Below are 14,643 nucleotides of genomic sequence, written 5' to 3' on the forward strand. Positions count from 1 at the left end.
GTAGCATGATTTCATTGGTGTAGTAAATATTGTGGGAATAATGATTTATATTGGCCCAGCTCCACCATACGGAGGCACGCAGGATAATCATAAGGGAAGTGCAGAAAAATAAGGAAAAATGTGTCGAGTAGTAAGGGGAGGTAGAGAAGAGGGAATGCAAAGACATTTAGGCATATAAATACCTGAATAATATTTTGCATTGGGCTCTTTTTCTCTCTTGTTAAGTGGGTGTGTGTTAAAATTTCAGTAACTCATGGAATTAAAATTGCTAGTCTCTTGGCAGTTTTATGACCCTAGATATATATTTATATACTGTTCTGAGATGTTTACTTAACTCTTTATAATTTGCATAATTCGTAATCACATGTTAGTCATACTTTAACACATTAATCTCATTGCCTTCCTTTCATATATATGAAAAATTTATCCTATTAAAGACTTCCGTTTCTCTCGAGATGGCTATAAACTGATCAGAAGGTTAAAGAGGAACACAAATTCATTTAATACAGTTTCCTTGCCTATAGCAACCCCTCTTACAAGCTAACAGATGTTGATGATTATTAAGTAAAGTTTTTATATTTTTAATTTTCCACTTTCAAAGACTCTAGCATATGTTAATTTTGCTGGCTGGGTTTGTGTGTAAACTTGACACAAGTTAGGCAGAGAACAGACAGAAAGTCTCAGCTGAGGAAATGTCTCCATGAGATCCAGATGTAAGGCATTTTCCCAATTAGTGATCAATGGAGGAGAGCCCAGCACACTGTGGGTGGGGTCATCCCTGGGCTGGTGGTACTGGGTTCTATAAGAAGCCAGCTAAACAAGTCATGGAAAGCAAGCTAGTAAGCAGCACCCTCTATGGCTTCTGCATCACCTGATGCCTATAGGCTCCAGGGTTGCTTGATATGCTTGAGTTCTTCTAACTTTCTTCACTGATGGACTACAATATGGAAATATAAGCTGAAATAAATCTTTGTTCCTTAGCTTGCTTTTTATTTTTTGTCACAGCAATAGAATCTAAGATGCTAATTTTCTTAACAAATTCTTATAACCATGCTTCTTTTCCTTGTTTCATTATCATTTCTTTTATTCAATGCTCTTTGCAGCTCACATCTTACTCTGCTTTCCAAATATTGTGAATCAGCAAATGGTCATATAATAAATGTTTTAGTTTCTGCATCCTATCCATTCAAATGCTCTCATCTTCCTATGTTTCTAAATATATAAATAATTAAAAAAAACAGATGGCACATGAAAGCATCATTGGACACAGAAGTCATTCCAAAGCTTTTAAACACAAAGTGACCCTGGGGGCAGTATCAGAGGAAGGAGAAAAGAAAGCTTGGTCATTTTCAAGTAACAAAAAGAACTGACTATTTTTGTACAAGTTGGCATACCTTTAACTGGGTAAATGGAGTTGATCCAATGAGAATAATATTTTTAGTTTTGAGTCATGTTAGAATGTGGCACTGGGCTCAGGATACTTTTTAGGGCTAACAAGAATATGGGGCAGGATTTTACCTCAACTGCTCCTCCTCAGCATCAAAGCAGAGGAGGAATTAGTGTTGTGTTTTAAAGAAAATCTGCAAATCATTATAGTAAAACACAACAGGTATATTCAAAGCTTTAATGTCATTGGTACGAAATTTATTTTCTGAGATTTTTTCCCCAACTCTTAAAGAGCTATTTTGTTAGTGTGCATTCATCCCACATGACCTTCCTCTTCATATATGAGTATAGAAGAATTTTTAGAAATTCATAATAATATACTTTAGTTTCAGTTACTCTTTTAGATGTATGTGATTCCTATATTAGGTTACAATTCAATGCACTATTTGGTTGCATCCTAAATTTGATTGCAATGTATATATACTATACAATGTATATAAACTATAATGCAACCTCCTAGGGCAGAGGAGCCATACTAAAGTCAGAGAACATTTGAACATTTTTTATTTATTTATTTATTTATTTATTTTTATTTATTTTTTTATTAACTTGAGTATTTCTTATATACATTTCTTTTTTTTTTTTATTAACTTGAGTATTTCTTATATACATTTCGAGTGTTATTCCCTTTCCCGGTTTACGGGCAAACATCCCCCTCCCCCTTCCCCTTCCTTATGGGTGTTCCCCTCCCAACCCTCCCCCCATTGCCGCCCTCCCCCCATAGACTAGTTCACTGGGGGTTCAGTCTTAGCAGGACCCAGGGCTTCCCCTTCCACTGGTGCTCTTACTAGGATATTCATTGCTACCTATGGGGTCAGAGTCCAGGGTCAGTCCATGTATAGTCTTTAGGTAGTGGCTTAGTCCCTGGAAGCTCTGGTTGCTTGGCATTGTTGTACTTTTGGGGTCTCGAGCCCCTTCAAGCTCTTCCAGTTCTTTCTCTGATTCCTTCAATAGGGGACCTATTCTCAGTTCAGTGGTTTGCTGCTGGCATTCGCCTCTGTATTTGCTGTATTCTGGCTGTGTCTCTCAGGAGCGATCTACAGCCGGCTCCTGTCGGTCTGCACTTCTTTGCTTCATCCATCTTGTCTAATTGGGTGGCTGTATATGTATGGGCCACATGTGGGGCAGGCTCTGAATGGGTGTTCCTTCAGTCTCTGTTTTAATCTTTGCCTCTCCCTTCCCTGCCAAGGGTATTCTTTTTCCTCATTTAAAGAAGGAGTGAAGCATTCATATTTTGATCATCCGTCTTGAGTTTCGTTTGCTCTAGGGATCTAGGGTAATACAAGCATTTGGGCTAATAGCCACTTATCAATGAGTGAGTACCATGTATGTCTTTCTGTGATTGTGTTAGCTCACTCAGGATGATATTTTCCAGTTCCAACCATTTGCATACGAATTTCATAAACTCGTTGTTTTTGATAGCTGAGTAATATTCCATTGTGTAGATGTACCACATTTTCTGTATCCATTCCTCTGTTGAAGGGCATCTGGGTTCTTTCCATTTTCTGGCTATTATAAATAAGGCTGCGATGAACATAGTGGAGCACGTGTCTCTTTTATATGTTGAGGCATCTTTTGGGTATATGCCCAAGAGAGGTATAGCTGGATCCTCAGGCAGTTCAATGTCCAATTTTCTGAGGAACCTCCAGACTGATTTCCAGAATGGTTTTACCAGTCTGCAATCCCACCAACAATGGAGGAGTGTTCCTCTTTCTCCACATCCTCGCCAGCATCTGCTGTCACCTGAGTTTTTGGCCTTAGCCAATTGCACTGGTGTGAGGTGAAATCTCAGGGTTGATTTGATTTGCATTTCCCTTATGACTAAAGATGTTGAACATTTCTTTAGGTGTTTCTCAGCCATTCGGCATTCCTCAGCTGTGAATTCTTTGTTTAGCTCTGAACCCCATTTTTTAATAGGGTTATTTGTTTCCCTGCAGTCTAACTTCTGAGTTCTTTGTATATTTTGGATATAAGGCCTCTATCTGTTGTAGGATTGGTAAAGATCTTTTCCCAATCTGTTGGTTGCCGTTTTGTCCTAACCACAGTGTCCTTTGCCTTACAGAAGCTTTGCAGTTTTATGAGATCCCATTTGTCGATTCTTGATCTTAGAGCATAAGCCATTGGTGTTTTGTTCAGGAAATTTTTTCCAGTGCCCATGTGTTCCAGATGCTTCCCTAGTTTTTCTTCTATTAGTTTGTGTGTGTCTGGTTTGATGTGGAGGTCCTTGATCCACTTGGACTTAAGCTTTGTACAGGGTGATAAGCATGGATCGATCTGCTTTATTCTACATGTTGCCCTCCAGTTGAACCAGCACCATTTGCTGAAAATGCTATCTTTTTTCCATTGGATGGTTTTGGATCCTTTGTCAAAAATCAAGTGACCATAAGTGTGTGGGTTCATTTCTGGGTCTTCAATTCTATTCCATTGGTCTATCTGTCTGTCTCTGTACCAATACCATGCAGTTTTTATCACTATTGCTCTGTAATACTGCTTGAGTTCAGGTATAGTGATTGCCCCTGAAGTCCTTTTATTGTTGAGGATAGCTTTAGCTATCCTGGGTTTTTTGTTATTCCAGATGAATTTGCAAATTGTTCTGTCTAACTCTTTGAAGAATTGGATTGGTATTTTGATGGGGATTGCATTGAATCTGTAGATTGCTTTTGGTAAAATGGCCATTTTTACTATATTAATCCTGCCAATCCATGAGCATGGGAGATCTTTCCATCTTCTGAGGTCTTCTTCAATTTCTTTCCTCAGTGTCTTGAAGTTCTTATTGTACAGATCTTTTACTTGCTTGGTTAAAGTCACACCGAGGTACTTTATATTATTTGGGTCTATTATGAAGTGTGTCGTTTCCCTAATTTCTTTCTCGGCTTGATTCTCTTTTGTATAGAGGAAGGCAACTGATTTATTTGAGTTAATTTTATACCCAGCCACTTTGCTGAAGTTGTTTATCAGCTTTAGTAGTTCTCTGGTGGAACTTTTGGGATCACTTAAATATACTATCATGTCATCTGCAAATAGTGATATTTTGACCTCTTCTTTTCCGATCTGTATCCCTTTGATCTCCTTTTGTTGTCTGATTGCTCTGGCTAGAACTTCAAGAACTATATGAATAAGTAGGGAGAGAGTGGGCAGCCTTGTCTAGTCCCTGATTTTTGTGGGATTGCTTCAAGTTTCTCTCCATTTAGTTTAATGTTAGCAACTGGTTTGCTGTATATGGCTTTTACTATGTTTAGGTATGGGCCTTGAATTCCTATTCTTTCCAAGACTTTTATCATGAAGGGGTGTTGAATTTTGTCAAATGCTTTCTCAGCATCTAATGAAATGATCATGTGGTTCTGTTCTTTCAGTTTGTTTATATAATGGATCACGTTGATGGTTTTCCGTATATTAAACCATCCCTGCATGCCTGGGATGAAGCCTACTTGATCATGGTGGATGATTGTTTTGATGTGCTCTTGAATTCGGTTTGCCAGAATTTTATTGAGTATTTTTGCGTCGATATTCATAAGGGAAATTGGTCTGAAGTTCTCTTTCTTTGTTGTGTCTTTGTGTGGTTTAGGTATAAGAGTAATTGTGGCTTCGTAGAAGGAATTCGGTAGGGCTCCATCTGTTTCAATTTTGTGGAATAGTTTGGATAATATTGGTATGAGGTCTTCTATGAAGGTTTGATAGAATTCTGCACTAAACCCATCTGGACCTGGGCTCCTTTTGGTTGGGAGACCTTTAATGACTGCTTCTATTTCCTTAGGAGTTATGGGATTGTTTAACTGGTTTATCTGTTCCTGATTTAACTTCGATACCTGGTATCTGTCTAGGAAATTGTCCATTTCCTGAAGATTTTCAAATTTTGTTGAATATAGGTTTTTATAGTAAGATCTGATGATTTTTTGAATTTCCTCTGAATCTGTAGTTATGTCTCCCTTTTCATTTCTGATTTTGTTAATTTGGACGCACTCTCTGTGTCCTCTCGTTAGTCTGACTAAGGGTTTATCTATCTTGTTGATTTTCTCAAAGAACCAACTTTTGGTTCTGTTGATTCTTTCTATGGTCCTTTTTGTTTCTACTTGGTTGATTTCAGCTCTGAGTTTGATTATTTTCTGCCTTCTACTCCTCCTGGGTGTATTTGCTTCTTTTTGTTCTAGAGCTTTTAGGTGTGCTGTCAAGCTGCTGACATATGCTCTTTCCTGTTTCTTTCTGCAGGCACTCAGCGCTATGAGTTTTCCTCTTAGCACAGCTTTCATTGTGTCCCATAAGTTTGGGTATGTTGTACCTTCATTTTCATTAAATTCTAAAAAGTTTTTAATTTCTTTCTTTATTTCTTCCTTGACCAGGTTATCATTGAGTAGAGCATTGTTCAATTTCCACGTATATGTGGGCATTCTTCCCTTATTGTTATTGAAGACCAGTTTTAGGCCGTGGTGGTCCGATAGCACGCATGGGATTATTTCTATCTTTCTGTACCTGTTGAGGCCCGTTTTTTGACCAATTATATGGTCAATTTTGGAGAAAGTACCATGAGAAGCTGAGAAGAAGGTATATCCTTTTGCTTTAGGATAGAATGTTCTATAAATATCCGTTAAGTCCATTTGGCTCATGACTTCTCTTAGTCTGTCGACATCACTGTTTAATTTCTGTTTCCATGATCTGTCCATTGATGAGAGTGGGGTGTTGAAATCTCCCACTATTATTGTGTGAGGTGCAATGTGTGTTTTGAGCTTTAGTAAGGTTTCTTTTACGTATGTAGTTGCCCTTGTATTTGGGGCATAGATATTTAGGATTGAGAGTTCATCTTGGTGGATTTTTCCTTTGATGAATATGAAGTGTCCTTCCTTATCTTTTTTGATGACTTTTAGTTGGAAATTGATATTATTTGATATTAGAATGTCTACTCCAGCTTGCTTCTTCTGACCATTTGCTTGGAAAGTTGTTTTCCAGCCTTTCACTCTGAGGTAGTGTCTGTCTTTGTCTCTGAGGTGTGTTTCCTGTAGGCAGCAGAATGCAGGGTCCTCGTTGCATATCCAGTTTGTTAATCTATGTCTTTTTATTGGGGAGTTGAGGCCATTGATATTGAGAGACATTAAGGAATAGTGATTATTGTTTCCCTTTATATTCATATTTGGATGTGAGGTTATGTTTGTGTGCTTTCATTCTCTTTGTTTTGTTGCCAAGACCATTAGTTTCTTGCTTCTTCTAGGGTATAGCTTGCCTCTTTATGTTGGGCTTTACCATTTATTATCCTTTGTAGTGCTGGATTTGTAGAAAGATATTGTGTAATTTGGTTTTGTCATGGAATATCTTGGTTTCTCCATCAATGTTAATTGAGTGTTTTGCTGGATACAGTAACCTGGGCTGGCATTTGTGTTCTCTTAGGGTCTGTATGACATCAGTCCAGGATCTTCTGGCCTTCATAGTTTCTGGCGAGAAGTCTGGTGTGATTCTGATAGGTCTCCCTTTATATGTTACTTGACCTTTTTCCCTTACTGCTTTTAATATTCTTTCTTTATTTTGTGCGTTTGGTGTTTTGACAATTATGTGACGGGAGGTGTTTCTTTTCTGGTCCAATCTATTTGGAGTTCTGTAGGCTACTTGTATGTCTATGGGTATCTCTTTTTTTAGGTTAGGGAAGTTTTCTTCTATGATTTTGTTGAAGATATTTACTGGTCCTTTGAGCTGGGAGTCTTCACTCTCTTCTATACCTATTATCCTTAGGTTTGATCTTCTCATTGAGTCCTGGATTTCCTGTATGTTTTGGACCAGTAGCTTTTTCCGCTTTACATTATCTTTGACAGTTGAGTCAATGATTTCTATGGAATCTTCTGCTCCTGAGATTCTCTCTTCCATCTCTTGTATTCTGTTGGTGAAGCTTGTATCTACAGCTCCTTGTCTCTTCTTTTGGTTTTCTATATCCAGGGTTGTTTCCATGTGTTCTTTCTTGATTGCTTCTATTTCCATTTTTAATTCCTTCAACTGTTTGATTGTGTTTTCCTGGAATTCTTTCAGGGATTTTTGCGATTCCTCTCTGTAGGCTTCTACTTGTTTATTAATGTTTTCCTGTGTTTCCCTAAGTGTGTTCATGTCTTTCTTGAAGTCCTCCAGCATCATGATCAAATATGATTTTGAAACTAGATCTTGCTTTTCTGGTGTGTTTGGATATTCCATGTTTGTTTTGGTGGGAGAATTGGGCTCCGATGATGGCATGTAGTCTTGGTTTATGTTGCTTGGGTTCCTGCGTTTGCCTCTCGCCATCAGATTATCTCTAGTGTTACTTTGTTCTGCTATTTCTGACAGTGGCTAGACTGTCCTATAAGCCTGTGTGTCAGGAGTGCTGTAGACCTGTTTTCCTCTCTTTCAGTCAGTTATGGGGACAGAGTGTTCTGCTTTCGGGCCTGTAGTTTTTCCTCTCTACAGGTCTTCAGCTGTTCCTGTGGGCCTGTGTCTTGAGTTCACCAGGCAGCTTTCTTGCAGCAGAAAATTTGGTCTTACCTGTGGTCCTGAGGCTCAAGTTCGCTCGTGGGGTGCTGCCCAGGGGCTCTCTGCAGCGGCAGCAACCAGGAAGACCTGTGCCGCCCCTTCCGGGAGCTTCAGTGCACCAGGGTTCCAGATGGTCTTTGGCTTTTTCCTCTGGCGTCCGAGATGTGTGTGCAGGGAGCAGTCTCTTCTGGTTTCCCAGGCTTGTCTGCCTCTCTGAAGGTTCAGCTCTCCCTCCCACGGGATTTGGGTGCAGAGAACTGTTTATCCGGTCTGTTTCCCTCAGGTTGCGGCGGTGTCTCAGGCAGGTGTCCTGCCGCTCCTGGGCCCTCCCCCACGGGAGCCCAGAGGCCTTATACAGTTTCCTCTTGGGCCAGGGATGTGGGCAGGGGTGAGCAGTATTGGTGGTCTCTTCCGCTCTGCAGCCTCAGGAGTGCCCACCTGACCAGGCGGTTGGGTCTCTCTCTCACTGGGTCTGGGAGCAGAGAGCTCACATTTGTACATTTATACACAATATGTAAATAGGAATTTCTGTACATGGGAATTACAGGACCTCAATTTTGACTTTATTCTTTTTTATTACTTTAATTGCTCCACATTCTAAATACTGTTTGATCTCCTAAAACATACTGCATCATCTATAGATACAAAGTAAGTTTGATAACAAGTACATTCACTTACAAAGTGTTGCATGCCAGTAATTTAACAATTGCATTTATATCACTTTGGAAAATTTGTCTGAATGTAGCAAATGGTTGAAAGTATTTGATAGGTACTAGAAGAGGGATCATTGCACAGAAGACTCAGAAAGACTAAACACGAATAAAAAGTCAGCAATGGCAATAAAGAAGATAGAAGTTCACCAATTGAGACATCAGTGTAATAGGTCCCATTTATAAAAGAGAGTCCCTTAGTATAAAACCAAGGAGTGAGAAACACTGAAGACAAAAAGACACAAAAGAAAACTAATGCATAGGTGTTGACTACATGGTTAACCTGAGAGACTTACACATGCGAAGTGAATAAAGGGTTTGAAGCAAGGTGCCATCTGCTGATTTCTACTTCTTGGTAACAAATGACTCCAAACTTAAAGATTTACTTCAACCAAATTGATCTTTTCAAAATTTCTGTAGTGAAAACTATCTAGCTCTAATTTCCCAAAGACCTATGGCTCAGGGTATTTTCTGAGACAGAAACAGAGATAAGAGCATTTCATGGCATCTCATGGTTTGACTTGACACTAATTTTCAAACTTTGTGCTTGTTGGCAAGATTAAGTTCCTTGTGGGCAGTTGAACAAAAAGCTCCAGTTCATCATTAGATATTGTCTAGAGGCCATACACAATGCTTGACACACTAACCTCTCCATGAGGCAATTCATGATGACAACTTGCTTCAACAGAGACCATGACAGATAGCCAGAGGAGATCAGACAAGGCATGCATATTTTTCTCTGTACGTTCAGGAGTGCTTTTGTACTACACTGCCTATGGGAATCAATAAGAAAGGAACTGCATGTGGTTGGCCTGCCAACATACAGATACTGTTGGGGATCTCCTGGGATGTCTGCTGGAAAGCATCATGAGTTGATGACTCGCAAAGATTTCTGGTCCATTGTGAAGAATGGGAATGAAGAACTGAAGTGGAGTTAGTTTGATCTATTGATGAGTTACAAGAAAGAATGACCAGGCCTTCGCCTGTAGTGACTGAGTTGATGATGGTATTTACTATAGATAAAGTAAAGAAGGATAAAAACTATCTGGGATAAAAATAGATTAGATGTTTATTTATAAAATGTGAATGATATGTTCATTAATATTACATATGGTATATAGTCATAAATAGGCTACATATATTTTTTTCTAATCTGACTTTCTTTAAGGGACAAATGCATGTGACTTTTCCTAAAATTATAGTTTTACAAGTCCTCACAAAAAAGAATAGCTGTATTTGTATCTATCTATCACTAAAATATACTTCAGACTAGGATAAGAGTTTTAGAGTCTTGAGATAATTTAATATACAGACATAACATTTTCAGAACATTCCCCATTACAAATTCTAGAGGTGTTCAAACAAAATTTAAGAAGCTAAACTTTATTGGAATTTTGAGTAAATAGAGACCATACTGATTAATCTCTATTCACAAATCTTCTGTTCACTAGATCTACAGAACACTGCAGAATTACAGCAAATGTTATTATATAATTGGGGAATTCATGAAGTATTTTCATTTGGACCTGGCAGATGCAGTGCTTACCCACAGATCTAGTTATAAATGAACTGGTGGAATAAACACAAGGTTTTCATTCTGCCCTTCCTTTATGCCATGTATCTTATGTAGGGACATATGTTGCAAAGAGCCTTTGCAATGGGCCCATATCATTGTGACTTACAGTCGTTAAGATGGCTACCAACTCACCTACCAAGAAATCCATCTCAGGCCAGTGATCCTTTCTGCACCAAGTTTACTTGTAAAATATTACTGAGGAGTGGTAAGACGGTTTCCCAGAATGACATGGGTATAAAGGTCCAAAACGTCTGTGCTCATGCAATTTGAGAAGGTGAGAAGTTTGACATGAGCAATGGAATGTATTAGCACTACAGTTAGATAGTCATACATCCTCATCTAAAATGTGCAACAGAACTACACTGACACAATGTGTTTCTTTTCTGTAAGCAATTACCATTCATTTTATATTTTATATGTGATTTCTATTCAAGTGCAGCATATACAAGCTTCACAACGAGACATCTGTCTGTCCACTGCATTGCGTTCCAGTCATCATTTTGAAGATACAAATATCATAAAAAATAATGAGATTTACAGCTATTGGAGATGGCATACTGTTCAACAAATTGCCTTTTTTTTTGGTTCATTTTGCTCAATATGTTTGTTTGAGCTAATTTTTGCTATAATTCTATGGGAAAGGTTTTGTTCACCTGTCATTAGACCTATTCACAGGTACATAATGTTTTTGGTGCTACTGTGAATGGTTTTATTAATATAAACCACATTTCAAAAAGTCAACCTAGTGCCCATTGTTAGGCTGCCAGCCTCAAAAACTAGCATTGTTTTAGCTCCTGCTCTCTCTCCCTCTGTTTCTCTGTCTTTCTGTGTGTCTCTGCCTCTCCTTCCCTGCCTCCCTCTCTCCCTTCATTCCTCCTCTTCCTCTATCCCACCTCTGTTGTTTACTTGCATCCTTCTTTATCATTCTCCATATTACTCCCCTTGAAACAGTGTTTCTCATTGAATCCACAGCCAGCCTGGTGGACAACAGGTCCCAACAATTCTCCTGCTTTTGCTGCCTAACCCCAGATTCCAGTGATTTTTGGCCATTCCTGACTTTTTACAGGGGATCTAAGCTGACTGTCTAGAATGTTATTGATTGTGTAGAGAATACAGAAGTCCTTGCTATATAGTTTTTTATGATTTATTTCTCAGAACTCCAAGTAGTAATACATTCTATCCTAACTTCAAGAGGTAAGCTGTCTAGCAGTAGGTGTTAGATAGAAACAACTAGTTTTTGCACTTCACACATCTGGTGAGGATTCCTAACTAAAGTTGTGTTAGACCCTCATACATCAAACTGATACTCCCTTTGTGTCTACTAGCCATTTAGTACTTACCAACTAAATTGCTTCTTGTCTCTCAATGGTGACACAGATACAAGTCAGATTAGACCAGACTAAAAGTAGATAAAGGCAGGCATATTAGGAGGAGCTCTTGAGCAAGTTCACCAATCTCACAGGTGGAGTTCAGTGAAATCTTGCAGGTGGGCTAAAGCTAGGGGATTTCATAGAGTTTAGGTAAGGAGCAGTGATCTGTCAGTTAGGAACTGGAATTATTCCCATATATGGCTTCTGGGTAGACACTCTTTAGTGGGTTGCCGAAAACAGAGAGGAGGAGTTACCTCTCAGAGAGGTCAGGATTGGAGGAAGACAGGCAGATGGGGTTTTTTCCAGCTTGTGTGGGGGCAAGCAGGGATTCTAGAATAACACAAACCATTTTCTTCATGTCACAGAATTCCTTGGTATCTGGTGCTTTTGCTGAGAAAACTTCAACAAAATGAACAAAAGCTTCAGAGCTTCAGCAAGAAATGTTTGCTAGAATAATATAAAATTTTTAGAGTAATATCACTGTATCATGAATATATGTTTGTAGATTAAAAATCAGGAACCACCTTGAATAGGGAATCCTGGAAAATACAATTCCAGGCACTTATAGGGTGTTCACAGAAGACACGGGACAAGTGGAGTTAATGAGATGTCTATTGAAAATAAAACATGCTCAGGAAAGTTAATAAACAGGTCTTAATGTCAAACGGGAGCCATACGAAGCAACAGTCCTTAAGGGACCAATGTATTGTGACTTCAAATTCAATAATGTTTGTATCATTCCAATGTGTCTCAGACTTTATAAAATTTAGTTTGCATTCTATTGTTAATGACTTGTTATTCATGTCTTCCTTTATACGACATGATTGAATGCTTCCACGAATTTATTTTAAAAGAAAATTAGTGCTTAAAAGATAGCAGTACACATTGAAGAATGACACTGGCTCCATAATTCTTAGAAGTAAAGAGTAGAATCTTTTATACCGGACAATGACAGAGAGACATGCCGCTGATACCAGGAAGTATGAAAAGTGTAGATAATGAGTAAAGAAAAACCAAATACAGATTGTGACATTCGGCAAGAAATGAAAGACTCAATTAGTGAACTAAAAATTGTGGCAGGGAAGAGAGTAAGATGGAATCCAGGTTCTTAGAGGACGAGGAATAGATTTATTGAAACCAAAAAATCCACTGGAAAAAAAGATACAAATAAAACATGAAGGCAGATTATACCATAGTTACATAAAGTCTGAAGCATGGTACTGACATGGTTAAAATAATTTTGACCTTGTAATCAGAGGCCACCATTCTCACACACCTCTCATATACCTCTACCTCACTGTCCATGGACAAGACAACATTGCCTCTACTTACTTCTCCTTTTAGCCTGCCTGCCCTGTGGGACGGAGCCACTGCTGGATCCTTGACTTGCATTCACAGCTGCTGCTGATCACTGTTGGGGAGTTGGACTACAGACTGTAAGTCATCGATCAATTTTCTTACTATATAGAGACTACCCATAAGTTCTGTGACTCTAGAGAACCCTGACTAAGACAAATTTGTCATTTCTATTGGCCATTTGTTGTCATTTCCCAGAGTCCTCTCCTTAATGTTGCTCCTAGTTTCTAACTGAAAAAATAATAGGTAGAAAAATAATAGCTATGAGTTGAGTGACAAGAAGAGACTGGCAGCCAAGGCAGCAGGACCAAAGTCACAGATATGATTTGAAAGCATAGGCCATTCATTTGAAATAATCTCTGAATTAACACTGTTCTTAGAATGAGGATGCAGCGAGTTGGCAAGACTATCACATTTCCTCTCTGATTTTCTTCTAGTGTTTGATAAGTCTTTTACAAATAACACATGCCCACTGATGCTGACAGAAATCTTCAGTAATATATTTACGGGAAAAAGCATTGGAGAAATTCAGAACTTGTCAATTTTGAGACATGACAATTTTCTTTATTCCTTTTCAATGGAAATGAATCCAAGGGCTTTTTGTAAATACATAGAGATCTCTGTTTATTTTTCTCCCTTGATTTTTATTTCAATTTATGTGTTGCTTGCATGTGTGTTTATATACCCTGTACAGCATGTATACACCCTGTATATGTGTATGAAGAGTAGAGGAGCATAGTGGCCACCCTGGAACTGAAGTTACAGATGACTGTGAGTGCCCATTTAGGAGCTGGGTTTTGAACCCAGGCCTTCTGGAAGAACGGCAAGACCTTTTAGCTGTTGGGCCATCTCTTTAGCTCCCTCTTTTTACATCTAGACTAAAATCTTTGTTATGAATATACTAAATGTTATTTAAGGGGAGTGAACAGATGGCCTTTATCTGTGTTTTTCTCTTGGTAAGGATGAAGATTAGGGATGATATAGCCCAGTGGTAGAGTAACAAGCCCCCTTACTTTAGCACAACTGGCTCCATGAAGGACTCATCATAAAACTCATCATGTAGACAGCACCATCTGCCAAAATGAAAACATAAAAGTCCATCAAAGTACATAGATCTGGGAAGTTCTTTAAAAATACTAACCTTCCTTCTTGGATTCTGAATTTCTACTTCTGGCTAAACATTTTTGCTAACTGAAATATATTAACCCAGGATAGAGTTTTTGTGTTTAAAAGTTCACTTGGAGAAAGGCTTGGGGATACTGAACAAACAGTGAAGTCACCAACAACCTAATAAAGACTTTCTATTGGCTTAAACTTCTGTCTGAGTTGTCTGCCCCAGTGGGTATCCCACAGGAGTGGAATGTTTGACCGGGAAGACTGTAGGTTCAGCTCCCTGTATAACAGAAGGCAGAGAGGCAGAAACAGACAAAGGGGCAGAAAGCACATGCACCTTACAGCTGCTTTGCTGTGTGAAGACCGCTGCCATGTAGGACCTGCACTGCATGAACACATCTTACTTTATCCCGAAAGGCGCCTCCTTTGTTAGAAAGCTTGTCCTTTCAACAAAGGAAAGTCACCAGCTGGTAATCTAATCATGGAAAAAGAGCCTGGATTTTTCTGGCAACACAAAAGAGAAACAGTTTGGGGCGAAAATACTTGCAACTAAGAGCTGGAGAGGAAGGGGAAAGAACTTTAAATAATTACGACT

This window comes from Rattus norvegicus, chromosome 11, assembly GCF_036323735.1.
Source record: "Rattus norvegicus strain BN/NHsdMcwi chromosome 11, GRCr8, whole genome shotgun sequence".
Taxonomy (NCBI): domain Eukaryota; kingdom Metazoa; phylum Chordata; class Mammalia; order Rodentia; family Muridae; genus Rattus; species Rattus norvegicus.